The sequence below is a fragment of the Pleurodeles waltl genome, chromosome 11 (genome assembly GCF_031143425.1).
Source record: "Pleurodeles waltl isolate 20211129_DDA chromosome 11, aPleWal1.hap1.20221129, whole genome shotgun sequence".
Lineage (NCBI taxonomy): Eukaryota > Metazoa > Chordata > Amphibia > Caudata > Salamandridae > Pleurodeles > Pleurodeles waltl.
Genome location: NC_090450.1, coordinates 919,607,245 through 919,633,710, shown reverse-complemented (window position 1 = coordinate 919,633,710; position 26,466 = coordinate 919,607,245). Strand labels below are relative to the sequence as shown.

General features: G+C 50.6%; 1 protein-coding gene across 1 annotated transcript in view; it reads right to left on the bottom strand.

Moving 5' to 3' along the window:
* The window catches only part of B3GNT4 (UDP-GlcNAc:betaGal beta-1,3-N-acetylglucosaminyltransferase 4), a 75,611-nt gene extending 50,885 nt beyond the window's left edge, over positions 1–24,726 (bottom strand). Inside the window, exon 1 of the mRNA XM_069214930.1 lies at positions 24,534–24,726. The gene's annotated coding sequence lies outside the window, so the exon portion shown is untranslated. The remainder of the gene's footprint in view (positions 1–24,533) is intronic.
* Positions 24,727–26,466: the final 1,740 nt, after the last annotated feature.

Genomic DNA, 26,466 nt, shown 5'->3' with positions numbered 1-26,466 from the left:
TGATTGGCAGCACGCTATTCCCATCCAACGCAATAGTTTCCGGTATCTCGGGCTGCACATAGCGCTATTACCCGAATTGGCATGGTCTCTTAACATAATGCCCTTAACTCGAAGAGTCAGGGAGGACCTCCAGTATTGGCAGTCACTGCCTCAATATCCAGGGCCAGATTGCACTCTATAAAAAGATGGTACTTCCTCGGTTCCTTTATATGCTTCAGAACTTCCCCTATCGTATTCCCTGGCGGTGGTTCAAGGAGTTGGAGGCGGTTCCTCTGGCACAGCTCAAGCCCCCAGCTGGCTGGCTCTCCGTACCTGTCAGGGTGATGTCTACAGGGGGGGGCACGCCCCCAGCTGGCTCTCCGTACCTGTCAGGGTGATGTCTACGAGGGGGGTTTGGGGATGTCTAACGTTTAACGTTACTCACTTGCAATGCAGTTATTGGAAGTCAATGACTGGTTAAGAGGGGGCTGGTCAGACCCTGTGTATCAGTTGGAACTCTTGGCGATGGGCTTTCCTGGTCTGCTGGGGATGCTGTACAGCAACCCCCTGCCACGTAGCGTTCCGGGAGTGACTAGGGTGGTGGCGCCATCTTACTCAACAGACGCCGCTGTGGCAGGGACAATGGCTGGGGAAGGTCTCGGCGCTCCAGGGGTTCCATAAATGGGATCTTATAGGTATTACCCAGCTGGGTGATGTCTGGGTGGGCTCTCACATGAGTTCCTCCCAGGAGCTTCAGCAGCAGTTTGAGCTTAATCAGTCCCAGTTTCATAAGTATCTGCAACTCAGACACACCTTGCAGGTGCACATTCGGACAGGGACTGTTCTCCCTGAATTTAGCCCTGTAGAGGCCAAGATAATGATGGGCGCTCTGGGTAAAGGGGGGGGGGGGGGGGGTGTTGCGTATCTATCGCTCGTTTGTCACTAACACAACCCAAACGCTTGATAAGCTCCGAGAGCGATGGGAGCGGTGGTTGGGTCCGATGGAGGATGGGGACTGGAGGGACGCGTTGATGGCCCCATGGTCACTGACCATGACCTCCCGTCTCCGAGTGGTGCAGGCCTACTTTCTCCATATGGCATACCTCACTCCTGACAGGTTGCATAGAGCGGGCCTCCGGCCCCAGGCTGATTGCCCTCGTTGTGCAAGCCCCAGTGCAGACTTTTTTCACACGGTGTGGACTTGCCCCCATATAGCCACTTACTGGCATGCAGTGGTAAAAGAGATCTCAGGAGTTATAAAGGTGGAGGTCGAGGTTGCTCCGCTACCTATTTTACTGGGAGTTCTTGAAGGGGTGGGTTCCAGCAGAGCGAACCGGGAATTTGTGGGGACGGCCTGCTTGGTGGCCAAGAAAGACATTGCAGTGAACTGGAAGTTGGAGACTGCCCCCGCGATGGCAAAGTGGCGTCGGGGGTGGACTGGTGCGCTCAGCAAGAGAAGTTGGTCTACGGAGCAAGGGGCTGTCCAGCCAAGTATAAAAGAGTGTGGGGGAGCTGGATGGGGACTGGGGAGGATGGTGCAACGGGCATTGCCTCATTATAGGGAGGATGTGCGCTGTGTATTTGACTATCATGATGGTTCCTGATTGTATGCCAATATGATATGTTCTGGATCTGTGCAGATCGTTCTCCTAATAGTACTAGTGACCTGCTGGGTTTTTACGCTGTTCTATATAGAACTAATAAAAATGGTTTGTAAAAAAAAAAAAAGAAAAAAAAAAAAAAAAAGGCTACTTAAGTGGGTGGTATAATCAGTGCTGCAGGCGCAAGTAGCATTTATTTTACAGGGCCTGGAAGCATGTAGTGCACTTTACTAAGCACTTAAAAGTAAACTAAGTATGCCAACAGGGGATAAGCCAATGTCACCATGTTTTAAGCAGAGAGCACAAGCACTTTAGCACTGGTTAGCAGTGGTAAAGTGCACAAAGTCCAAAAGCCAGAAAAAACAAGGAAAAAGTTGGGGGGGGGGGCACACCAAGGCTGTCAGGTCTAACACTCATTAATCTGCTTGATTTCATTTTGAAAGAGTCTCAAATGATAGGGCCTCCAGTATTTCACTAAGACATTGTAGTCTTTCAAACGTGTTATTTTCTGTGATCAAATGCATGAAGACTGTCTTCACTACTTCAGTATCCTCAGTTTCCTTTTTATCCAAAGTTGTGTGAAGTATGCCCTTAAATAACAGGAATTAAAGACTATTGTTTTAAGAGAGTCTTCTCCCCATTTATTAATCTATCTTCTCCTGGTTTAGCCAGATGGGCTAAGGATATGTCTTTGACTGAAAAGATACAAAAATCTTAGGGGCTCATTCCACCAGAGGAGGATGGTCCCCAGAGCCTTTATGGTGAAAGCAAAGTTAGAGGGCATTCTTAGACCTTCTGAGTGGCCCAACATTTCTTTTCAAACTGGCAGCTCATGATTTTCAGGAAGTAGTTAATTGGCTTTAAATAAGCAAATGAGCCATGTCTTGTAATAAAATGGAGATTTTCCAAGCTAGAATACTGAAAGAAAGCTTTGATTAATTTAAAGACACAGAGATGGTTATTATTCTTTCACTATCTATATCTTGTTAGATTTTTTGTTTCCTCCCATTGAATTTTGTATACTACAAATGTTCTTGATTCATTCTTTCTGAGTAGTACAAAATTATGTGACATATCATTGTAACTTGCCCCTACAATGCACACTAAATCGGGTCCACAGATCCACTGAGGCCATGCTGAGGGGTATGAGACTTGCCCAACTTTCGAACCTGAGGAACCTCTTATTACAAAAACGGATCTGTAACAGCACTGTGGTGTCTATAATATTAAAGGGTAACACAGTGTCTTCCAGCTGTTCCTCTTTGGCTTTTGCCCCCATTTTTAAAAGTTTGAACTTTTATTTATATATTCTTTTTTGTCCCTCCTGTCCAGTAGATTCTAATAGGCAGCAGAGGTCCGATCTTTAGTTTGATCCAAAATATGAAAAGTTGGTACCATGTAGAGCTCTCAAGTTTCCTACTTCTGTGTGTGAGCCCATGTCTATTCTTTGCTTTCTGGCCCCATAATGCAAGAAAAAACAGGACTACATAAGCTACTCACACATGGACTTGGCAAACGTCAGTGCTCTGGTTGTTCTGAATTTATAACTGAATTAATAAACAAGATAACAATTATTATGAATTAGTAAGCCTTTATAATATACCAACAACATTATAAATATTATGATAAAAGTATAAATAAAATATAGATAAAAGCATCTCAGATGTTAAAACACAGTTAATTACAAAATATGTTTCTCGTTGAGTTTAGACAATTTATGATATGTACCCTATAAAACGAGTTCACTCTAGCAGCAGCAGCCGTCGCAAATCTCAATAGGTGGGTAGGGGGGACGATGGGGACAAGGGAAAGAACAAAATAAATTTAAATAAATAGCACACTTACCTTTCCATTCCTGCCGCCGCCTCCTGCCGCCTCGCTCGTCACTCCTCTTCTGGTGTCCCAGCATTCACTGGGACACCAGAACAGGCTCCCCAGCAATCCTGGCGCTGTTTTCATGCTAAAGCTATCATGAAAGCAGTGGCAGGATTGGTCTGAGCAGCTCGGACTGCCGCTCAGACATAACCCCGGGGTTTGTGCAGATTCTCCAGAACGGCTGTTAAGCACAGCTGGACTGGAGGAACCTAAGTGTGCATGTGTGTTTGGCCGGCCTGAGACTGCCAGACAAACACCCATGCGCGCTTAGGTGTACTCTGGCCTGCATATTAAGGGCCTGATTCACAAAGGTAAAGGTATACTTTTGTATAAATTTTTCATAAATGTAAGATTTTTTTGCAATTCACAAAGCAATTTTACAAGTAGCACCTTCACGACTATGGAGTCTCTGCGCTTCCGCACATAAAAGGATATGCAGTCGTAAATATACTACTTGTAAAATTCCTTTCTGAATTGCAAAAAATCAAAAACGTAGAGTATTACAAAGCAGCAGAAACTCCTGTAAGGATATTCACTTTCCAGCATAAAATTATTTTGTGCTGGAATGGTACCCTTTTATCAGAGCAAACAGCACTGCCACTGCTTTGCACCACTTTGGGTCGAGGGGGCATTAATTGAGCAAATTACAGGAAGAACCATAGTGTTTGTCGCAAAGTCCAATCTACTAGCAAAACCGGGATGGGCTCTACATAAAAAAGTATAGCACCCATGAAGCAGGGACCCCCATGAAGAAATGTATTACTTCTCTAAACATTCCACACACTGTATGTATACTGCACTGTACAGCACAATTGCAATGTGCAGAATGTTTAAGTATAGTCTAGGCATAGGATTGTGTACCAGACGTGTATGCTTCCATTATAAGTCCTATGCCAAATAGCACGCGCATACATCTCTGCATCATGGTGCAAAGGTTGTGGGTAGTACTAGGTAGCCTGTTTGTGTCCCAGACACGGGGTTAGTGAGCAGCAGCAAGCCTTTTAAAAAAACAAAAAAAAAAAAAAGGAAACGTGGCTCTGCTATTGTTAAGACTTTTCATCCTTGGCGTGGTCTCCCTTAGCTCTTTGCCTCTGTTTCCCAGGTTGTTGATGTGTGCTGGACTCTGTTTTTGCTACTCTGGGCACTTTACCACTGCTAACCAGTGCTAAAGTGCAAGTGCTCCTATACAAAATGTGTATGTAATCGGTTCATCCATGATTGGCATATTTGATTTACTAGTAAGTTCCTAGTAAATTGCACTAGAGGAGCCAAGGGCCTGTAAACCAAATGTTACTAGTGGGCCTGCAGCACTGGTTGTGCCACCCACCTAAGTAGCTCTGTAATCATGTTTCAGACCTGCCACTGCAGTGTCTGTGTGTGCAGTTTTTAACTGTAAATTCGACTAGTCAAGTGTACCCACTTGCCAGGCCTAAACTTTCCATTTTCTTACATGTAAGACAGCCCTAAGGTAGGCCCCTAGGAAGCCCCAAGGGCAGGGTGCAGTGTATGGTTAAGGTAGGACATATAGGCCCTCATTCTGACCCTGGCGGTCGGTGATAAAGCGGCGGCCAAGCCGCCAACAGGCCGGCGGTCTAAAATATGCAATTCTGACCCTGGCGGGAACCGCCAACACAGCCCGCCAACTTAACACTCCGACCGCCACAGCGGTACAAACAAACAGCGCGGCGGTTCCCGCCAACAGCCCGGCGGCAGACAAAGTACCGCCCACCCTATTACGACCCACCAATCTGCCACCTTTTCCGGGGCGGGAGCACCGCCGATAAGAACACGGCGGAAACAGACTACGAACGGGAAAACGCTCACCTCTACGCACTCCACGCGAGATTCCGGCAGTATGGAGCCAGAGTTGCAGGTCATCCCCGCACTCCTATTCCTGCTCATATACCAGGAGCACGCCCGGCGGCGCGGAAGACATCGGTGAGTACGGCACCTACGACACAGGGGAGGGAAAAGATTACCGGCACACACCCACCCACCCACACCCACTACAACACACACATCAATGCATTCCCACAGATCACTGTCACAACCCTCAAACCACCCCCCTCCGAAATAATGCAAAGACCAAAAGAAGAGATCATAAACGGGCAGATATATTGAAATATGTACACCAGTAATCCCAATAAATAAATAAACTATGTACAAAATATATACAGCTACTAAATGTAGTCCAACCACTGTCCGTGGATCACAGGGGTCCTGTGCAAAGGGGCAAGGCCCAGTCCCACGACAAAAACTCCACGGAGAGAACACTGCAGGGGCATCAGAAAGAAAATAGGACAGGCACCTCAGGGGGAAGGGAAGGGGGGGCACCTCAGCCACTTGAGTACACAGCGCCAGATCCACGAGGGGACTCCATGACCACTGGCCCATCCTGGGGAGAGCAAAGCCACAGTCCAAACAGTCCATACAGTGGGTGGCCTGCCCACTGGGCCATCCTGGGGAGAGCAAAGCCACAGTCCATACAGTCCATACAGTGGGTGGCCTGCCCACTGGGCCATCCTGGGGAGAGCAAAGCCACAGTCCATACAGTCCATACAGTGGGTGGCCTGCCCACTGGGCCATCCTGGGGAGAGCAAAGCCACAGTCCATACAGTCCATACAGTGGGTGGCCTGCCCACTGGGCCATCCTGGGGAGAGCAAAGCCACAGTCCATACAGTGGGTGGCCTGCCCACTGGGCCATCCTGGGGAGAGCAAAGCCACAGTCCATACAGTCCATACAGTGGGTGGCCTGCCCACTGGGCCATCCTGGGGAGAGCAAAGCCACAGTCCATACAGTCCATACAGTGGGTGGCCTGCCCACTGGGCCATCCTGGGGAGAGCAAAGCCACAGTCCATACAGTCCATACAGTGGGTGGCCTGCCCACTGGGCCATCCTGGGGAGAGCAAAGCCACAGTCCATACAGTCCATAACAGACCCCACTGCCACTGGAGGAGGCAAGTTGGCCAGAGGACATCCTGCAGCCCTGCCCGAGATAGATCCTGCCCTGCCACGTCTGCCAAAGGGCCAGCGGTTCTTGCCCTGAAGGGCCCAGTTCAGCGGTTCTTGAGACGGCGGGGCCCAGTTCAGCGCTCCTTGCCTTGAAGGGCCCAGTTCAGCGCTCCTTGCCTTGTAGGGCCCAGTTCAGCGCTCCTTGCCCTGAAGGGCCCAGTTCAGCGGTTCTTGAGACGGCGGGGCCCAGTTCAGCGGTTCTTGAGACGGCGGGCCCAGTTCAGCGGTTCTTGAGACGGCGGGGCCCAGTTCAGCGGTTCTTGAGACGGCGGGGCCCAGTTCAGCGGTTCTTGAGACGGCGGGGCCCAGTTCAGCGGTTCTTGCCCTGAAGGGCCCAGTTCAGCGGTTCTTGAGACGGCGGGGCCCAGTTCAGCGGTTCTTGAGACGGCGGGGCCCAGTTCAGCGGTTCTTGAGACGGCAGGGCCCAGTTCAGCGGTTCTTGAGACGGCGGGGCCCAGTTCAGCCGTTCTTGCCCTGAAGGGCCCAGTTCAGCCGTTCTTGAGACGGCGGGGCCCAGTTCAGCGGTTCTTGAGACGGCGGGGCCCAGTTCAGCGGTTCTTGCCCTGAAGGGCCCAGTTCAGCGGTTCTTGAGACGGCGGGCCCAGTTCAGCGGTTCTTGAGACGGCGGGCCCAGTTCAGCGGTTCTTGCCCTGAAGGGCCCAGTTCAGCGGTTCTTGAGACGGCGGGGCCCAGTTCAGCGGTTCTTGAGACGGCGGGGCCCAGTTCAGCGGTTCTTGAGACGGCGGGGCCCAGTTCAGCGGTTCTTGAGACGGCGGGGCCCAGTTCAGCGGTTCTTGCCCTGAAGGGCCCAGTTCAGCGGTTCTTGAGACGGCGGGGCCCAGTTCAGCGGTTCTTGAGACGGCGGGGCACAGTTCAGCGGTTCTTGAGACGGCGGGGCCCAGTTCAGCGGTTCTTGAGACGGCGGGGCCCAGTTCAGCGGTTCTTGAGACGGCGGGGCCCAGTTCAGCGGTTCTTGCCCTGAAGGGCCCAGTTCAGCGGTTCTTGCCCTGAAGGGCCCAGTTCAGCGGTTCTTGAGACGGCGGGCCCAGTTCAGCGGTTCTTGAGACGGCGGGGCCCAGTTCAGCGGTTCTTGAGACGGCGGGGCCCAGTTCAGCGGTTCTTGCCCTGAAGGGCCCAGTTCAGCGGTTCTTGAGACGGCGGGGCCCAGTTCAGCGGTTCTTGAGACGGCGGCCGGTCTATGGCCAACTGCTAATTGCCTGGTGGTGCCCTCCTGGGCAGCGGGGATGGTGCTCCTTCACTGCCCACCTGGGCTGTGGGTGGTGGGGCCCTCCTGGCCAGCTGGGCTGGGTCCTCCCTGGGCAGCGGCTATGGGGGTGGTGGGCTCTCCCGGGGCAGCTGTGCCGGTTCCTCCCGGGGCAGCGGCTATGGGGGTTGTGGGCTCCTCCTGGGCAGCAGGCCTGCTGCCTGACCTCTCCGACTTGCTGCCCTTGCCCTCCTTAGTCGTGGGCCTGTGGCCCTTTCCTCCCTTTGGAGCTGTGGCTGGTGACTGTCTCTGGGTGGTGTCCGGGGGGGATGTAGAAGGCGGGCTCCTGCGGCGACCCTTCCGCCTTCTGCTCCTCTTCCCAGGGGGTGGGCTGGCTGTCCCCTTGCTGCTGGGCGAAGATCCAGACATGCGGGCTGGCGGGCTCCAATACCCCTGCACCCTTGTCAAGGGGGCTGCAGGGCTGGTGGTGGCTGAGGTGCTCTTCTTACCCCGACGAGAAGGAGGGGGGGGCTCAGGGTCAGGAAAGAAGTTAGTAGTGGCGAGGAAGAGCTTCTTGGGACAATGGAGAGTGGTAGGTACAGTGGGAATGGGAGTGGAGGGAGAGGATGTGGTTGTAGGTGAGTCACGTTTGCTGTCTTTGGGTGCAGGTGCAGGAGGGATAGGCTGTCGTGAGGTGGATGGCTGTTGGGTGGGTGGGTGGCTGCGTTTGTGTGGTGTGGAAGAGGGGGTGACAGACACAGTGGGAGAGGACACAGGGGACGTGTAAATGGCAGTGGGGGTGGTGACTGCACGTGTGCGGACTGGAGTGGAGGGTGTGCTGGTGATGGAAACACTGGCTGATGGTGAGGTGAATGGAGGTGTGAGTGTAGACGTCACAGGGAGGGAGGAGGGAGACGAGGAGGTGGGGGTCACAGAGGTGGTAGTGACTGTTGGCATGTCTGCATCGGAATGTTGCGTGTGTGAATGTCTGCGTGATCTGTGGTGCTTATGTTTGGATGAGCTTCTCTTGGGTGTTGAGGTGTGTGCAGGCTGGTCTGATGGTGTGGGTGGGACAGGCAGAGGAACAGGAGACTGGGAGGAGGGAGTTAGTAGAGGCAGGCAGGAGACAGGGACAATGGCTGCCGTCAGTGCTGAGGCCAGAGCCTGGAACGATCGCTGATGGGCAGCCTGACCCGAATGAATGCCCTCCAGGTACGCATTGCTGCGATGAACCTCCCTCTCCACCCCCTGGATGGCATTCAAAAGGGTAGTCTGCCCAACAATGAGCGTTCGGAGGAGGTCAATGACCTCCTCACTGAGGGCAGCGGGGGTACCAGGGGCAGGGCCTGAGGTGCCTGGGGCGAAGGAGATGCCCGGCTTCCTGGCAGAGTGGGCACGGGGTGAACGTTGAGGGGCTGCTGGGAGGGCGGAGATGGTGCGCTGGGTGGCGGCTGTACCTGTAATGGCGGGGGGCACGGATGGTGCCACCCCCGCAAGGGAGCCCCCTTCCGAGGACGTGTCCGTGTCGCTGCAGGGTCCAGTCGTCCCCGTCGTGGAGCTCCCCTCGCCCTCCGTCTCACTGGTCCAGTCTGACTCTGTGGCATGGCCCTCCTGGGCCATGTGAGATGCAGCTCCCTCCTGCCCCGATGCCACTTCTCCTCCGCCTGATGATGCTGATGCACACAAGCACAGAAAGACAAACAAAAAGGGGGGGGGAGAGAGAAATAAAGGGATATTGAGTACATGGATCTCCGGTACAGTTAGCGGACATGACAGACACAGATGCCCCCTGCACTAAGTTGCGCACTTGGGGTACGCTACGCATTCCGTGGAACATGCCCTACACGCCTAGAGTTGACAACTGCACCCATGGATGACACAGCCCAGGGATGGCTGTACTGACAAACTACTGAGGGTGGTGGCTGGGGACACAGGGGCTTACGGGGGTGCCCAGCCTACAGATATCGCCCTGGCCTAGGGGGACCCCCAGCCCTCCTCCCCCACCCAGACACCTCCACTGCGCGACAACAGAGTAGATAATGCTTGTACTCACCCCCTTGTGTCTGCTGTGCTGCCCTCACGCGCCCATCCAATTCAGGGTAGGCCACCGCCAGGATCCGGAACATCTGGGGGCTCAGTTGACGGCAGGCACCCCGCCTACGTTGGGAGGCCATCCCCAGCAGAGACTCGGCGGTCTTCTTGGTCCCGCGGCGGATGTCCTCCCACCTCTTGCGGCAGTGGGTGCCCCGTCGATGGTGGACCCCCAGGGCCCGGACTTCCTTGGCGATGGCACGCCAAATCCCGATCTTCTCATGGGCGCGGACCTATGTGACACGTACAGGGAGGGAGAAATACCACGTTCAAGTTTCTCAGCATTTTCCTTTCCAGTGGCCCAACGCCCCCCATCCCCGCCAGGCCCCCCGCCATGCCCCCCGCCATGCCCCCCCGCCATGCCCAACATGCCCCCCATCCCCGCCATGCCCCCCCGCCATGCCCAACATGCCCCCCATCCCCGCCATGCCCCCCGCCATGCCCAACATGCCCCCCATCCCCGCCAGGCCCCCCGCCATGCCCCCCGCCATGCCCAACATGCCCCCCATTCCCGCCAGGCCCCCCGCCAGGCCCAACATGCCCCCCATCCCCGCCAGGCCCCCCGCCATGCCCCCCCCGCCATGCCCAACATGCCCCCCATCCCCGCCAGGCCCCCCGCCAGGCCCAACATGCCCCCCATCCCCGCCAGGCCCCCCGCCATGCCCCCCCGCCATGCCCAACATGCCCCCCATCCCCGCCAGGCCCCCAAGCCAGCCAGTGGCCCCAAATCCATATTGAATTAAACTCACTTGTTGGTCTGGAGGACCGTAGAGTAGCGCATACTGGGGGAGGACCCCATCCACAAGTTTCTCCAACTCCTCTCCAGTGAAGGCAGGGGCCCTTTCCCCAGTCGCAGCAGCCATTGTCCCTTCCAGACCGAGGTCACAGCAACACTTGCAGTATAGGTCCTCTCCTGTGAAAGTTCAAGTTGCAAGTGGATAAGTAGATAGAAAATGGCGGTCACGTCCGCGGCGGTGCGTACCGCGGCGGTGCGTCCCGCCACTGCCGGCGCCCTTCGCCATTGGCTCCTGAAACCCATAGGCTTCAATGTTAACCAATGCGGCTTCGCGCCGCGGTCTTCGCCCGCCGCCCGCCGCGGTGTGCCACGCCAGCGCATTGACCTCACATCCCATTGTCACACTTCACAGGTCAGGCAGCCGCCATTTCCAGGGCCCACATGGCTCAATTTCAACTGCGTCACACAGGCCTAGGCCTTGCATAGCCACTCAGACACGCCATTCACTGCATAGAGAATCGTATACTGTGCTAGCTGTGAGTACGTACCTGTGGGTTGCTTGACTGTGTGCTCCATGTTGTCCTTCCTAGGCACCGTCCGCTGGGTTGGGCGAGGAGACGGATGAATCCTCCCGTGTACCGACCGCTGGTGGACCTGTCGACAATGGAAGAACGCCACATTATCCTGACCTACCGTCTTAACTGTGCCACTATCCATGAACTGTGTGCCCAGCTGGAGCCCGACCTGATGTCCCCCATCCGCCAACCCACAGGGATTCCCCCTCTGGTGCAGGTCATGTCAGTACTCCATTTCTTGGCAAGTGGGTCATTTCAGACAACCGTGGGAATTGCTTCCGGGATGTCTCAGCCCATGTTTTCGAAGGTGTTATCCAGAGTGTTGTCTGCCCTGATGAAATCCGTGAGGAACTACATCATTTTCCCTGAGGTGGGCGAATTGGCTACAGTGAAGGGTGATTTCTACGCCCTTGGACATATTCCCAACGTAATTGGTGCCATTGATGGGACCCATGTGGCTTTGGTTCCCCCAAGAGACAGGGAGCAGGTGTACAGGAACAGAAAAAATTACCATTCAATGAACATCCAGGTGGTGTGTTTGGCTGACCAGTACATCTCGCATGTAAATGCCAAATTCCCAGGGTCAGTGCATGACGCCTAAATCCTCAGGAATAGCAGCATCCCTTACGTGATGGAACAGCTACAGAGACACCGTGTATGGCTAGTGGGGGACTCTGGGTACCCCAACCTGTCGTGGCTACTGACCCCAGTAAGGAATCCCCGGACCAGGGCAGAGGAACGGTACAATGAGGCCCATGGGCGTACTAGGAGGGTGGTCGAACGCACCTTTGGCCTCCTAAAGGCCAGGTTTCGCTGCCTGCATATGACAGGTGGATCCCTAATGTACTCACCTAAGAAGGTGTGTCACATCATCGTGGCCTGCTGCATGCTTCACAACCTGGCTTTGCGCCGCCAGGTGCCTTTCCTGCAGGAGGATGGTCGAGACGGTGGTGTTGTGGCAGCGGTGGAACCTGAGGAGAGTGACGAGGAGGAAGACGACGGGGCTGAAACAGACAACAGGGACAGAATCATTGAACAGTACTTCCAATAGGACACAGGTAACATTTCAAAGATAATTTAGTAAATGTTAACTACTCTCCAGCATCTCTGCTGCCTGTCTATTTGCCCCAGTGTATGATGACTGAGTTTTGGCTTTTCCCTCCCTATTTCAGATCTGGGGTCCCCACTAAGAGTCCTGTGCTTCGTTTCCCCATGGACTACAGCTTTGTGGCAGCTGTTTGTTGACTTCACCATGTACAAGGACATATTTGCACTGTCATGTCAATTACAATCTATTGAAATCACAGCCAGACTCCTGATATTTTGGTGCAAAATAGGTGTTTATTTAAGTGCTCAAAATGGGATGGGTGGTTTCAAGTGGGTGGGGGCTATGGTGAAGGAATGTCCATGGCAGAGTCCAGAGTAACAGTCACACAGGTGCATTGTCCAGAGGCCTGTGGAGAGATGGAGCATGGGCAGTTCAAGGATGGACAGGGTGACAATGTGGGACAGTGGGATGACATCAGGTGGTATCCTTTGCTGGCGGGGGTCTTGACATCCTACTCTGTCTTCTTGCGAGATCTCAGGGCCCTCTTGCGGGGTGGTTCTTCTCCTGCAGGAGGTGGGGGTCTGGTGGGCTGCTGCTGTGCGGGGGCCTCCTGTCCACTAGCGCCGGCGGAGGTGGTTGGCTGTTCTTGGTCCAGGCTAGTGGCAGGGGCCCTTGGGTGTTGTTCAGTGTCCGCCCTGTTGTTGACGAGGTCCTGCAGCAGCCCTACCATGGTAACCAGGGTGGTGTTGATGGCTCTGATGTCCTCCCTGTACCCCCGATAGTGTTCCTCCTGCAGCGCCTGGATCTCCTGGAACCGGGCCAGTACCGTCGCCATCGTCTCCTGGGAGCGGTTGTATGCTCCCATGATGGTGGTGAGGACCTCGTGGAGAGTGGGTTCCCTGGGCCTCTCCTCCCCCCCCTGTCGCACAGCTGCCCTCCGAGTTCCCCTGTTTCCCTGGGCCTCTGCCCCCTGGCCGGTGTGCCCACTACCACTGCCCCCAGGTCCCTGTTGTTGTTGGGGTGGTGGGTTATCCTGGGTGCCCTGTAGTGGTAGACACACCGCAGATTGACGCGCCCTGGAGACAGAGGTATGGGCCCGCTGGGTGGGAGCTTTGCTGGTGTTCCCAGAGGGGTTTGGGTCTGTAGTGGCCTGGGCCTGTGTGAGGGGAACCGACTGTCCAGAGGTCCCCGATGGTCCGGGCTGGTCATCGGTGTCCAGGTCGACAGAGCTGCTGTCATCGCTGACGGCCTCTTGGGTGGGGGGTGTGGAGAATTCTGGCCCCTCCGCCGCGGTGTGTTGACGGTCGGGTCCTGCAGGGGTATAGAGGTATGGTTATAGTTTCAATGTGTGGCATATGGGTGTATCTGTGGGTTCTCGTGTCCCCAAGTGCTGGCATTCGTGTGTGGGGGCTTTGGTGAGGGTGGCTTGTGGGGGGGATGTGTATATGCATTGGGCATGCTTTGGTGATGGGTGTCCATGCTTAGTGGACGCATGCAGGCCTAGGTTTTGGGATGTGTGGGTTGTGATGGTGAGACATTGGCGGGGAATAGGTGTGCTGGGGGTGGGGGTGAGGATGGTGGTGGGGGTGAGGATGGTGGTGGGGGTGAGGATGGTGGTGGGGGTGAGGGTGGGGGTGAGGATGGGGGTGGGGGTGAGGGTGGGGTTCGAGGATGGGGGTGAGGTTTGGGGTCTGATTTGGCATGCAGGTGGGGGGGAAGCAGTATTGAAGCTTCAACTTACCAGTATCCATTCCTCCGCCGACTCCTGCGAGGCCGTCAGGATGCAGGATGTTCAAGACTTCCTCCTCCCATGATGTGAATTGTGGGGGTTGAGGTGGGGGTCCTCCGCCAGTCTTCTGCACGGCGATGTTGTGCCTGGATACCATGGAACGCACCTTCCCCCGTAGGTCGTTCCATCGCTTCCTGATGTCTTCCCGATTTCTGGGGTGCTGTCCCACTGCGTTCACCCTGTCGACAATCCTCTGCCATAGCTCCGTCCTCCGGGCAATGCTGGTGTATTGTATCTGTGTGCCGAACAGCTGGGGCTCTACCCGAACGATTTCCTCCACCATGACCCTGAGTTCTTCGTCTGTGAAGCGGGGTTGTCTTTGGGGTGCCATGGGGTGGTGTGTATGATGTGTGGGGTGGAGTATGTGTATTTAAGTGAGTTGAGTGTGGTGGTGTGTGTTGTTTTGTGTGTGGATAGTGTGTGGGTGATGGTGTTGAGTGGCTGTGGCTGTTATTTTTTGGATGCTGGTGTCTCGCTCTTGCCTTCTTGACGAATTTTTTAGCGTAGGGGTTTGTGGGTGATGTGGGTGTGTGTTTTATATTGTATTGTGTGTGTGGGAGTGGTGTGTGTATGTGTATCAGGTGTGTGGGATTCAAATCGTCCAATGTGGCTGAGTTTTGTTCGTTTGTGTGTATTCTGACCGCGGCGGTGTGTCCCGCCAATGGAATACCGCGTTTGAATGACCGCCGCGTGGATTCGTGGGTCGTAATGGGATGGGCGTATTTCTGTTAGCGTGGCGGTGGAGGTTTGGTCACCTCCACCTTTCCGCCGACCGCTGGTCTGGCGGTCTGTTGTGGCGGTCGGATTTTCGGAGGTTTGCCTTCTGCGGGTCAGAATGACCGTGGCGGGTTTCCGCGACCGCGGCGGGATTATGGAGGATTTCTGACCGGCGGTAGGCGCCTTTTACCGCCGAGGTCAGAATGACCCCCATAGTAATTTGTTTTATATGTCCTGACAGTGAAATACTGCTAAATTTGTTTTTCACTGTTGCAAGGCCTGTAACTCTCATAGATTAACATGGGGGCTACCTTTAAATATGATTAAAGTGTAGATTCCCTTTGGGAGCGAATAGGCATGTGGAGTTTGGGGTCCCTGAGCTCACAATTTGAAAATGCCACTTTTAGTAAAGTTGATTTTAAGATTGTGTGTTTGAAAATGCCACTTTTAGAAAGTGAGCATTTTCTTGCTTATACCATTTCTGTGACTCTGCCTGTTTGTGGATTTCCTGTCTGGGTCAGTTTGACAGTTGAGGTGGTTGCACCTCACACTAGACAGTGACACAAAGGGATCTGGGGTGTAGTCTGCATTTCCTGATGAGCCATCTGTGCCAGGAGGGAGGAGAGGAGTGGTCACTCACACCTGGAAGGGCTGTGCCTGCCCTCACACAATGCAGTCTCCAACCCCCTGGTGAGTATCTGGGGCCTGGCCTGGGCAAGGCAGGATTTCACAATCAAGAGAGACTTTGCTTTGAAGTAGGCCTACTTCAAAGGAGAAAATGGGTATAAGAAGGGCACCCAAAACCATAGACTTTAAAACACTTATGGAAACCAGGAGGAACATCTGCCTGGAGAAGAGCTGAAGAGCTAAGGAAGAAGAGCTGCCCTGCCTGTGACTGTGCTTTGTGGAGCTATCCTGCAGTTGCTGCTTCTGCCACAGTAAGAGGGCAAAGACTGGACTTTGTGTGCCTTCCATCTTGTGGAGATCTCCAAGGGCTTGATTTAGAGCTTGCCTCCTGTTGTTTGAAGTCTCAGTGACAGCAAAGACTTCTCTCTACCAGAATCTGGAGTCTCTGGAGAGACTCCTACCCTGCCAAGTGGTGCCCATCCAGTTCCTGGGACCCTGAAAGGAGAACCTGGCAGCTTAAGAGGAAGAAATCCACGCACAGAACGCCGTGCAGTGAAAAGATCAATGCGACTCCGATCTGCGTCTGAAAAATCGATGCACTACCGGCTTTGCGGCTGAAAATCGACGCTAGCCTGCAACGCGACCCGAAGATTGACGCCCGGGGCTGGAGAAATTACGCATAGCAGCGCTGACAGAGGCTGGTGAGATCGCAACCTGCGCAGCATGGTTTTTGGATCATTGTGCAGCTGGATTTCCGACGCAAACACCGCTGGGCGTGTAAAAACAACGCAAGGCCTGCCTGGACCTGAGAGTACTGACCGGATCGATGCATCGCTCTCCTGCGGAGAGAAGAAACAACGCGCCCTGACCCGACGAAAGGAGAGACGACGCAAGGTCTCGCTCGTGAGTGAAATTGACGCATCGCAAGCCCTTTTTGACGCACACCCACCCGTGCAGGGTTATTTTTGACGCACACAAGGTACATTTTCACGCTAACAGTGTTAGTGTGTGTTTAAAATTACATGAAGACTCTTTTTGCATTTTTAGTGATACTTTGACTTGTGTATTGTGGATTTTTGTCGCTTTGGTCTTGTGTTGTTTAGATAAATAGTTTCTATTTTTCTAAACCTATGTTGTGTCATTTTGTAGTGTTTTCATTACGTTACTGTGTGTGTTGGTACAAATAATTTACACCTAGCACTCTGAAGTTAAGCCTACTGCTTGTGCCGAGCTACCAAGCGGGTAAGCAGGGGTTAGCTGAGGGTGATTCTCTTTTACCCTGACTAGAGTGAGGGTCCTTACTTGGACAGGGGGTAACTGGACTGCCAGCCAAAGACCCCATTTCTAACACTGGTGATCAGCGGATGAGATTGGACTTGTATTTGTACTTGACATACAGTGATTAAGTGTACACTACTGTTTTGAGTGCAGACCACTACGTGACCACATACTGCTTGTCTTGGGATTTTTTATTTTTCTCTTTTGCTTGGATTTTCCCCTACATCCATTTTTCTGGTAATCTTTGAATGATTTCTTAACTTCATTTAGGAACTTGTTTTCTGCCTTCTGGAACGTTGCACTTTTGTTAACTTTTCACCATGTCCCAATCTGGAGATACATCAGTTGGAGCTGCTTTTGACCTAGAGAAATTGGAAAGCTATACCAAGGCTCAGTTAAAGCAGTTCTGTAAAAGTTTTGACTGTCCCATTAAGAGCTCATCCAAGAAGGAGGAGCTGCAAAAGGTGCTGAGGGCCTGGGAGACAGCCAAGAGCACTGAAGGGCACACAGAGGAGGAGGAGAAAGAGCATTCCATACACAATGGTATTGTGAGTGGGCCTGTTATATCCAGGGAAAGGGTCTCCAGGGCAGGTAGCATTGTCTCATCTACGGGTCTGACCCCTGAAGAATTGCAAGACAGACAGGCAGAGAGGGAGCACCAGAAGGAGTTGGAGAAAATGAGGATGGCCATTGAGGAGAAAAGGTTTTTGTTGGCTCATGAGCTCAGCTTAAGGGAGCTGGATCAGAGGAGCCAGTCTAGTAGGGATGGTGGCAGCCACATAACAGTGCAGCCTGAGAGGAGGGTGCACATTCCTAAAGATTTTGTGAAGGATTATAAAAGCGAGGACGACATATTCTTGTGGTTTAAGGGGTATGAGTCTGCTCTCCATATGAATCTGGTCCCTGAAGCTCATTGGGGGGTGGGTCTGTGAAAGCACTTTGAGGTAGAGGGGAGGAATACACTGACAGCCTTAGGGGATGCTCAGAATCTCACCTACACTATCATGACAGATGCCCTACTCTTAAGGTATGGTCTCACCCCTGAGCAGTATAAGGATAAGTTTAGGTCCTACAAGAAGAAGGAATCCCAAACATGGTTGGAATGTGTTGATTCTTATTGCAGGTCACTGGATGGTTGGGTGAAGGGCAGTAAGGTAACTACGTATGAGGGGCTTTACAATTTGATTGCTTGGGAGCACTAGTACAGTTTATGTTTTCCAGAGCTGCGCCAGCACCTGATTGACAGCAAGCTGACTGACCCCAGGAAGCTTGCGCAGGAAGCAGACCGCTGGGAGAGCACCAGGGTCCAGAAGAGGTAGGGGGGAGACCACGCCAAGGGTGGGCAGGGTCCCTCTCACATGAAAGGGGGGGTAAGGGTAAACAAGGGGGAGTTCTCTGATGGGGCCCCAAACTGATTCCCAGGGTAAGGATTCCCAACACCCCAGTGAGAAGAAGCCATGGTTCTCCAAAGGGAAGCCAGTGGCAGGTGGTCCCCCAAGTAAGTGCTACGCATGTGACCAGGTAGGTAATGTGAGGGGGGACCCCAAATGCCCCAAAAGTACACCGGCACCCACTGGTGCGCCGTCCCAGGGTTTGGCCAGTGTAGCGCTTGGGGAGGAGTTGGTTCCAGATGGTTGGAAGCCAGCTGAGATGACCCTTGTCTCACTAGGGGACAGTGAGATGGTCCAGAGAACCCTCATGCCTGCGATCACTAAGAAGTGTAGGCAGTGGGTGACCATCAATGGACAGAGGGTGGAGGCTCTGAGAGACACAGGAGCCAGTGTGACTACAGTGAGGAGTCAGCTGGTGTCTGAAGAGCAGATTGATCCCCGGGTACTTCACCAAGTAGTTGCAGTGGACAACTCAGAGCGCCTGTGCAGAGTGGCACAGGTTCCCTTTGAATGGGGGGGTGGTCTCAGTTTCCTCATGGTCAGCCCATGTCCTGGTGGTACGCCAGTGCTTCAGGGCCTTCCAACTGGGGTTGGCTCATGATGTGCCTTTAGCAGGACATTTGGGGCAGGACAAGACCTTTGAGAGGCTTGTCACCCACTTTTATTGGCCCCTAATGCACAGGCACTCAGATGCACATTGCAGGTCTTGCCAGACTTGTCAGTCAAGTGGCAAGAGTTGGGGGAAATGTAAGGCTCCCCTCCAACCTTTACCTGTGGTTAGTACTCCCTTTGAGAGGGGCCTTTGAACGCTAACACAGCGTTGGGCAACAGGTTCATCCTAGTCTTGGTGGACCATGCCACCCGGTACCCAGAAGCCATTCCTCTAAGGTTAGTCACTTCCCCTGTGGTGGGTCGTGCCCTGATTGGGGTTTTTACCCGCATGGGGTTCCCCAAGGAAGTGGTATCTGATAGGGGTACCAACTTCATATCCACATATATGAAGTCTCTGTGGAAGGAGTGTGGGGTATCCTACAGGTTCCACCATCCCTTACCACCCCCAAAGTAATGGCCTGGTTGAGAGATTCAACCGCACCTTGAAAGGCATGATTATGGGCCTGTCAGAGCCCTTGAGGCGGAAGTGGGACGTCCTCTTGCCATGCCTTCTGTCTGCCTACAGGAAGGTGCCTCAAAAGGGACTTGGGTTTAGTCCCTTCGAGATGCTATATGGCCACTCTGTGAGGAGACCTTTAAATCTGGTAGTTATCAAAAAAAATAGTCAATCTGGCCCTTCATCTGCATGTCTAGCCTGCCCAAACTGAACCCAGACACTCTCAAGCAGTTGGTAGCAATTAAACTGAAAAATAATCTTTCAGTGTCAATTCTCTCTCCTTACTCACCTCGCCTCTTCTACCTTCACCCTTCCTCCTAACCTCTCATTCTCTATGTATCTTCATCCCATATTGCTCTCTCAGCTCTCTCTGCCTCACCCTTGTCAGTCACACAACTTTCTAAATAGTCTGCATATACCTCACTCAACTTGATCTCAACTAACCTCTCGCCCACGACCCGGTCTCTCTCTATCACTCTCTATGCCTAAATCTATATCTACCACTCTTGATCGCCTCTCTTCCCACTTGGCTCTATCGATCTCATCCTTCTCCCTTACCTCACTGTTTTTTTCCATCTGACCTCCCTTTATAGACTTCACTTCTCACATAACCTTATCTCTATCTCACATCTCTATCTCCATGTCTCTACAGTCTCTCTACCCCTCTCTGTGCTTTCAGAGGGGGTATTATATAGAGGGTTATATTTGTTATTACAGATATTCAGCTACTAAAGTTACAGATTCAAGTGCTATGTGCTTATGCCTTATTTTAATATTATGCACCAGTCCACATGTAAAAGTCTGAACTTCTAACAGTTAAACTGGGGTCAGATGACACAGCAGATCTTATGAGCATGATCTCTTTTCTGTTGTAGAAATGTCAATGACATATCTAGAGATCCATATGACATTGACGATTGGAGGGCTAATACACCTAATACAGTGGTTCCCAACCTTTTGACTTCTGTGGACCCCCACTTTATCATTACTGGAACCCGGGGCCTCCCCTGAATCATTATTGGAATCCGGGGACCCCTCCACTGAGTCATTACTGAAAGCTAGGGCCCTAATCTGTTAATATTATTTAATTTTCTACGCAGTCGCGGACCCCCTTCAGAAGGCTTCGCGGACACTCAGAGGTCCCTGGACCACAGCTTAGGAACCACTGACCTAATACATTCTTGTGGTTAAACAGCAGTTTTTGTATGTGTTTTGTGGGGACGTATCAGGCTTTTAAGATTAATGTCATTCCATACCTGATGTACTTCTTTCAAGCTCTACCCTTTAGGATTGAGAAAGGTGTCCTAGAGGGACCGCTGCAGAAACTCTTGCGGTCTGTCTAGCAGGGCAACCTCCTGTGGGTCTCTGCCTAACTGGTGAAAGCTCGAAGAAGTAGGGCTGGTCTGGGTTTCCAAGACTGGGCCAAATATTAAATGGTGGCAAACCTAAGGACAATTATCGAATGGATGCTAAGAGTATTTGACAAGCTAGGTGTCTACATTGACCGTGCAGTGCCAGGTGCAGCTGTGTGTGATATGCTGTGGATGCCTATGGACGAGAGACCTGTACTGCTGCTAGATAACTAGCACATTGTGGGAAGCCATGGTGATAACAAATGTTTCTGACCACTTTGCTGTCCCAACTCATCCTGATACGTGTCATCCCACAATTCTCACTGTCCAGAAAAGGATCACTGAACATAATGGCGAGGATGTGAAGGGAATAAGACTGCCACATAAATGCACATATGCATAACTTCCAAGTTCTCAAAATGCATGCGAGTGACATTGTCAGGGTTTCAGTGTACGTTTGTGTGAAAGTCCATGCCTTATGTGTGATGCTTGGAGGGAAAATGAATTGTGATTAAAACCATGTTCAAAAATCCCTAACATAATATTAATAATAATCAGATACATATCAGAAAGTGACTCCTTTGTCGTGATATGAAGCTCTAGAAGTGTGTGCCCCATTAATTTTGTTCAAATGTTCTTGCCTGCACCAAGGTGCATCTGCAGAGGGCTGGGACCTTCTAGCAACAGTCTCGTAAAATAGTGCACATTGTGAATGAAGCTGTCAATCTCTTGAGTAACCATGACAACAGTCAACTTTTCCTCGACCTTATCTACCCAGACTGCTGACTTTTATGGCAGCTGCATGCTGTCAAAAGTCTCTCTGCACACTGACATATTATTACCTTTCTCCACTTGGTGGCAAACAAAGAACGACTGCTGCTGAGCTCAGAGGAGTTCCCAGAATTGTGTGACAAAATGTTCCAATGCGGGAGTGATTAATGACCTGCGTTAGTCTGACCCCTCAATGTGTGGCACTTGCAGGGCTGGAGATGGTCTCCCATACGAATTGCTCGAGTTGCAGCTCGGGGAGGGGGAAATTATTTAGGTAGCAGCAGCTGCAACATTGGCTCAAGCACCCATGCACAGTACGCGCTGCAGCCTTTATAGATGGGCTCCTGTTAGAAACAGTTCTATCTCATGCACAATACGCGCTGCAGCCATTATAGATGGGTTCTTGTTAGAAACAGTTCTATCTCATGCACGATACGCGCTGCAGCCATTATAGATGGGTTCCTGTTAGAAACAGTTCTATCTCATGCACGATACGCGCTGCAGCCATTATAGATGGGTTCCTGTTAGAAACAGTTCTATCTCATGCACAATTCGCGCTGCAGCCATTATAGATGGGCTCCTTTTAGAAACATTTATATCTTGTGCATGATACACGCTGCAGCCATTATAGATGGTTTCTTGTTAGAAACAGTTCTATCTCATGCACGATACGCGCTGCAGCCATTATAGATGGGTTCCTGTTAGAAACAGTTCTATCTCATGCACAATTTGCGCTGCAGCCATTATAGATGGGCTCCTGTTAGAAACAGTTGTATCTACATTCTCAGGGCCAGAGAGTGATACCTGCAGTCTGCAGTATACTTAACAAGCCTACTGAACCAATGTCGAGGAATGTGGGTGGGGAGCACCCAATAGAAAACAGGTCTTGATCATTCATGAAAAAACTGTTGGAGTGGATAGGCAAAATTGCCTGGCGATTCGACATAGACAGAATGTACTTAAGGTCAGAGATGATGTCACAGAGGATCAGGAAAATGTCCCTTGATACATCTCTGCAACCGTTGAAAACAGTAAGGACAAGGCTGTACACGTGGTGGGCTTGCATTCAGACACACGTCTTTTGTAACTCGGTGTTCCCTGGTACAAGAAAGATAAAGGAGTTCCCGCTCCAGAACAAACTGGCATTAGGTATTCAAATGACCGAGTGGAAAGAAATGAATAAGGCCAGTTAAACTGATTTGTCAGATGGTCCAGTCTGCAAAGTTGTTGTTTGTCAGTGGAAAAAGGCTTCTGAGTCTTTATTGTGATGTGTTTAAAAGGAAGGTTTTTTAATGTATTTATTTTGTAGACTACTGCCTCCTCTTAAACAAACGTTTTTTACATTCACATTTCGGAATGGGTTGCCACCTCCTTTGAGGTGTCAGTAAAATATCAAACTTTTGTGACTGGATTTGTGGTGCAAAACATTGATACATTAGATGCCAACTCTGCATTTGAAAGGGGTGCTTATGACATACCCCTTCCAGATACCAAGGAGGCAGAAAACTTTTCAGATTCCCAAAATGATATTAGTAAATAAGAAAACGCATACCAATGGTCGCAAATGCCGAATAGGAGCGCTTGCTATGGTTGAAATGCTTAGTAATTCTAGCCCATAGTGACCCGATTATACTTGTCTAGTTTCCCCCGTTTACCTAACCTACGTTTGCTGGAACAAAGAATCTATCTTAGCTTCCACACTTGAAGGCTTAGGAACTCTTTGACTGGGTCTGCGATTGGCTCCACACTTGGCAGACTTGGAACTGGATGAACTATTTGCTGCTGCCTAGAACTCTGTACTGTGTATCCTCTTTTTGCTATTAAAACGAGGACTGCAGGTCCCAAATGCAATTTAAAAAGTTGGACTGGAGCAGGTAGTCACAGATGGACCTGGGGGAACTTGGCAGTACCGTTCAATTAGGTGATGACACAATACAAATCTGAGGGAACAATTTTTACAGTCTTGGATTTTCCCTTTTTCAGGTGTTAAAGTCAAATAGGTGCAACTGAACTAAACCAAGACTACAAATCCCAGAATGCACTGGTATTGTGGTTGAAAGCCCAGGACTGCAAATACTGTGTCCACGGCATATGTCGTCATATGATAACCCTAACAAAGCTATAGGGCTGCAGAGGGATCATTTGTCAGACGAGAGTAGTTCACTTAGTCCTGTTTTTAATTTGCATTCTGATACTTGTATTCGTTTTTGTTTCATAAGTGAGTTCTTAGACCAGAAATAGTGTACATTACAGAATTCTGCAAATATGTGGCCATACAGACTATGACAAAATAAACCATGACAGCGCTGATTTAGATTTGCTTTGCATTCTAAACCAAGTACTACAAACACCAGAATGCAAATAGAAAAAGAACAAGATTGCATTAGCCAGTCCTGCCAAGTTTCCCAGGTCGCGGCATGATGAGCTGCTCAGTTCAGGTTTTTTTCTTTCAATTCTGGCACTTGTACTCCTGTTTATTACATTATAAAACAGGACTACAAGTTCGGGAATTCAAATAAAAACAACTGAACTAGAGTTTCACAACACACATGGAACTGGGAAACTTTCACAAGCAGAATTGTCAACCGATCCATGTAATTAGGAACGTAGTTAACTACTACTAACTACCACCTCACATACTGTCCTTTCTACAGGGTGACTATCTTAACCATTGCGATCACCGACACTGTGTTTCCCAGTCCCGTGTTTGCAAGTGGCAACCAATCACATTCTGGGTGACTTAATTAGACTAACACACCTGATGGCAATGATTTGTAGGGGAAAATCCCTACACTGCAAACACACTGACTGAGACGACATGGCGTGAGGTAATGAAGATTACTGGTAAGTAATCGGACTATTACTTTCTTTTCAGCCAACATATCAAGACTTGTAGTTATATTTTGCCTTTTATAGGTTTGTATATACCACTCCCAGAATGCTTCTATTTAAAAGCCAGTTGGCAACTCCTGAAATGCAATAATTTTAGATCTCTGAAAACAGGAATAAATGTCGGCATGGCACCGCTTTCCAATTTATGGCTTTTATTTTAACATATTAGTGCATTCTGGGAGCTGTTAGCTAGGGTTTTGTTTGTTTGTTTTGTATTTGACATACACATCCAATAACAATGAATTTAGAGGAGAAACCTCAAGACTACAAACATGGCGTCGTGTCTACATGGGGCGATTCAGCAACTCCAGATTCAAATATTCTCTACAGAAATAAATGCAATTCGTATTTGTATGTCTCTTAGCACTCTGCTGACTGTTTGCTGCATCAGCACCCTCAATGATTGGTTTCTGTTTTTAATTTCAAAACCAAAAAATCTTGAAAGGGTTAGCCTTCGAATTCCGAAAATTCATCATTTCACTTACCTCGAGTGCTTTAATACTCGACTTCTCGGCTTTAATACAATCAGGGACTTCTGTCGTTACACCGGGCGCGTTGCCTTTGAGGCCGGAGACTGCTGGGGACTCGGAGTGAACGACAAACGCCCGAGCATGAATGAGGCGCTGAGAGAGGCTGCGGCATTGTGGGAAACCTGCGGCCTGGAGCACGAGCTGATCTGAATTTTAATAAGAGGGGGGATAAACCCGCTGGGGCCTCCACTATTGTCGGCACTGAAAAACGCCAGACAAAAAAAAAACCTCAGCATTGAATAGCAAGTGTCTGAGCAGCTGTGAGTGAAGAACGAGTTATGGACGCTTGGAAGCGCTTGCTTTCCAAGAAAAAGCATGTTTTGGAATAAACTAAGTTAAGATGGGAGACTCTTTCACAGGACTAGGAGGATACAAATATATGGTTAGATTCGCGCGTGCCAGTTACGTGTGAGCTACTGCTCTTCGACAGTGCTTAAATAGAGCTGCAAAAGGGGTGAAAGGACATTAATGTGTTTATTCTCTCTGCAGCTGCAGTTCATGACGTGAAGGAGTGCGCGCAAGCAGGCGGCCATGTGAACATGGGGGTGGCATGTACCCTCGTAATTCCAGTGGTGCCAGTAACTTCCGTTGCCCGCTCCACTGGGGTTTCCGTGGGCACGTGCAGTGGGAGCCAAGTGATCAATCTATTACTGAAGAATACAAAGGTGAACTAATTGTAATTATTTAGCGCTTATTACCTCTGACGAGGTCTTGAAGTGCTTTACACCGAGTAGCAACCTACCCATTGCCCCCCTGCTCTTGTAAATAAAAACCTTCCAAAAAATAACATACCACTGGGGAAGATTGCCAAGACTGCACAGAATCTACTCCGAGGTTTAGATTTACTGAAGGCTGTGCAGGTGCACGAGTGCAAAGCCTTAGTTAAGACCCCACACATTTTTAAAAACATTTACAAGACCATTATAGTTACCACTGATATGTCACAATATTTTAGGTGCTGAAGGTGTGTGTTGTAGATATATGAACTGTATATATGTAATCTTGAAACAGGAGTTGTTTAAGAATTCTTTAATTTATAGATAACCTTTAGTTTACTATATTTAATTGTTCAGTTTGTACACCAGATCCATTTCCACACTTCCATACTTCTTTGGCACTAAGAGGTGGCAATAGGAGGAGTATGGCCCAGGCAAAGCTCCTCTCTTTCACCCCAGATAGAAGAGCTGTAGCAGACTTGTGCAATTTCACCCACAACATATGTGCATTTTAGAATTCTCAGTGTATGCTATCTGGTCCCATGTATAAGCCAGTTGGCCCACCACAAAATAGAACATAATCTGTATGTAGTGATATATGTGTGAGCTTTCTGCATTACATTTTCCCTTATCCACAAATTCTGATCTAGCCTACCTGGCCAGGAAAACTCCACAAATATTGCAGACATTGAGAGGCACACTAAATAATAAAAAAAAAATAATGTATGGAATGCTTGACTTATTCTTAACTTGGGCCACATCTCAGTCCATCATTATTTTGCACATGATGCCACCTCAGTTTGGACCTAGCCATATGCTAATCAGTTTTGACTCTGCTCCAATGGGAAAAGTCCAGCCCAGACTGCCTGGCCAAAACATCCCTGAACCAGAACACTAGCAACCAAGGACCAACTTCACCCTAGTTAGGGCTCATCAGCCAGGTATAGCTTCATTTCACTGACACAATGTGCACAGGAGCCACATCTAGGCATACCCATCCCACTTACGGTGACCAACTAAAGTATACCAAAAAGTTCTGGATGGCATGCTTGAACTAATCTCAGCCACTGGTAATCACTCGGGCCGCATTCCATGCATTAATGTTTTGCACACCATACCACCTCAGTTTGGACCCAGTCATATTGCAAATCACTCTTGATCCTACTTCATTG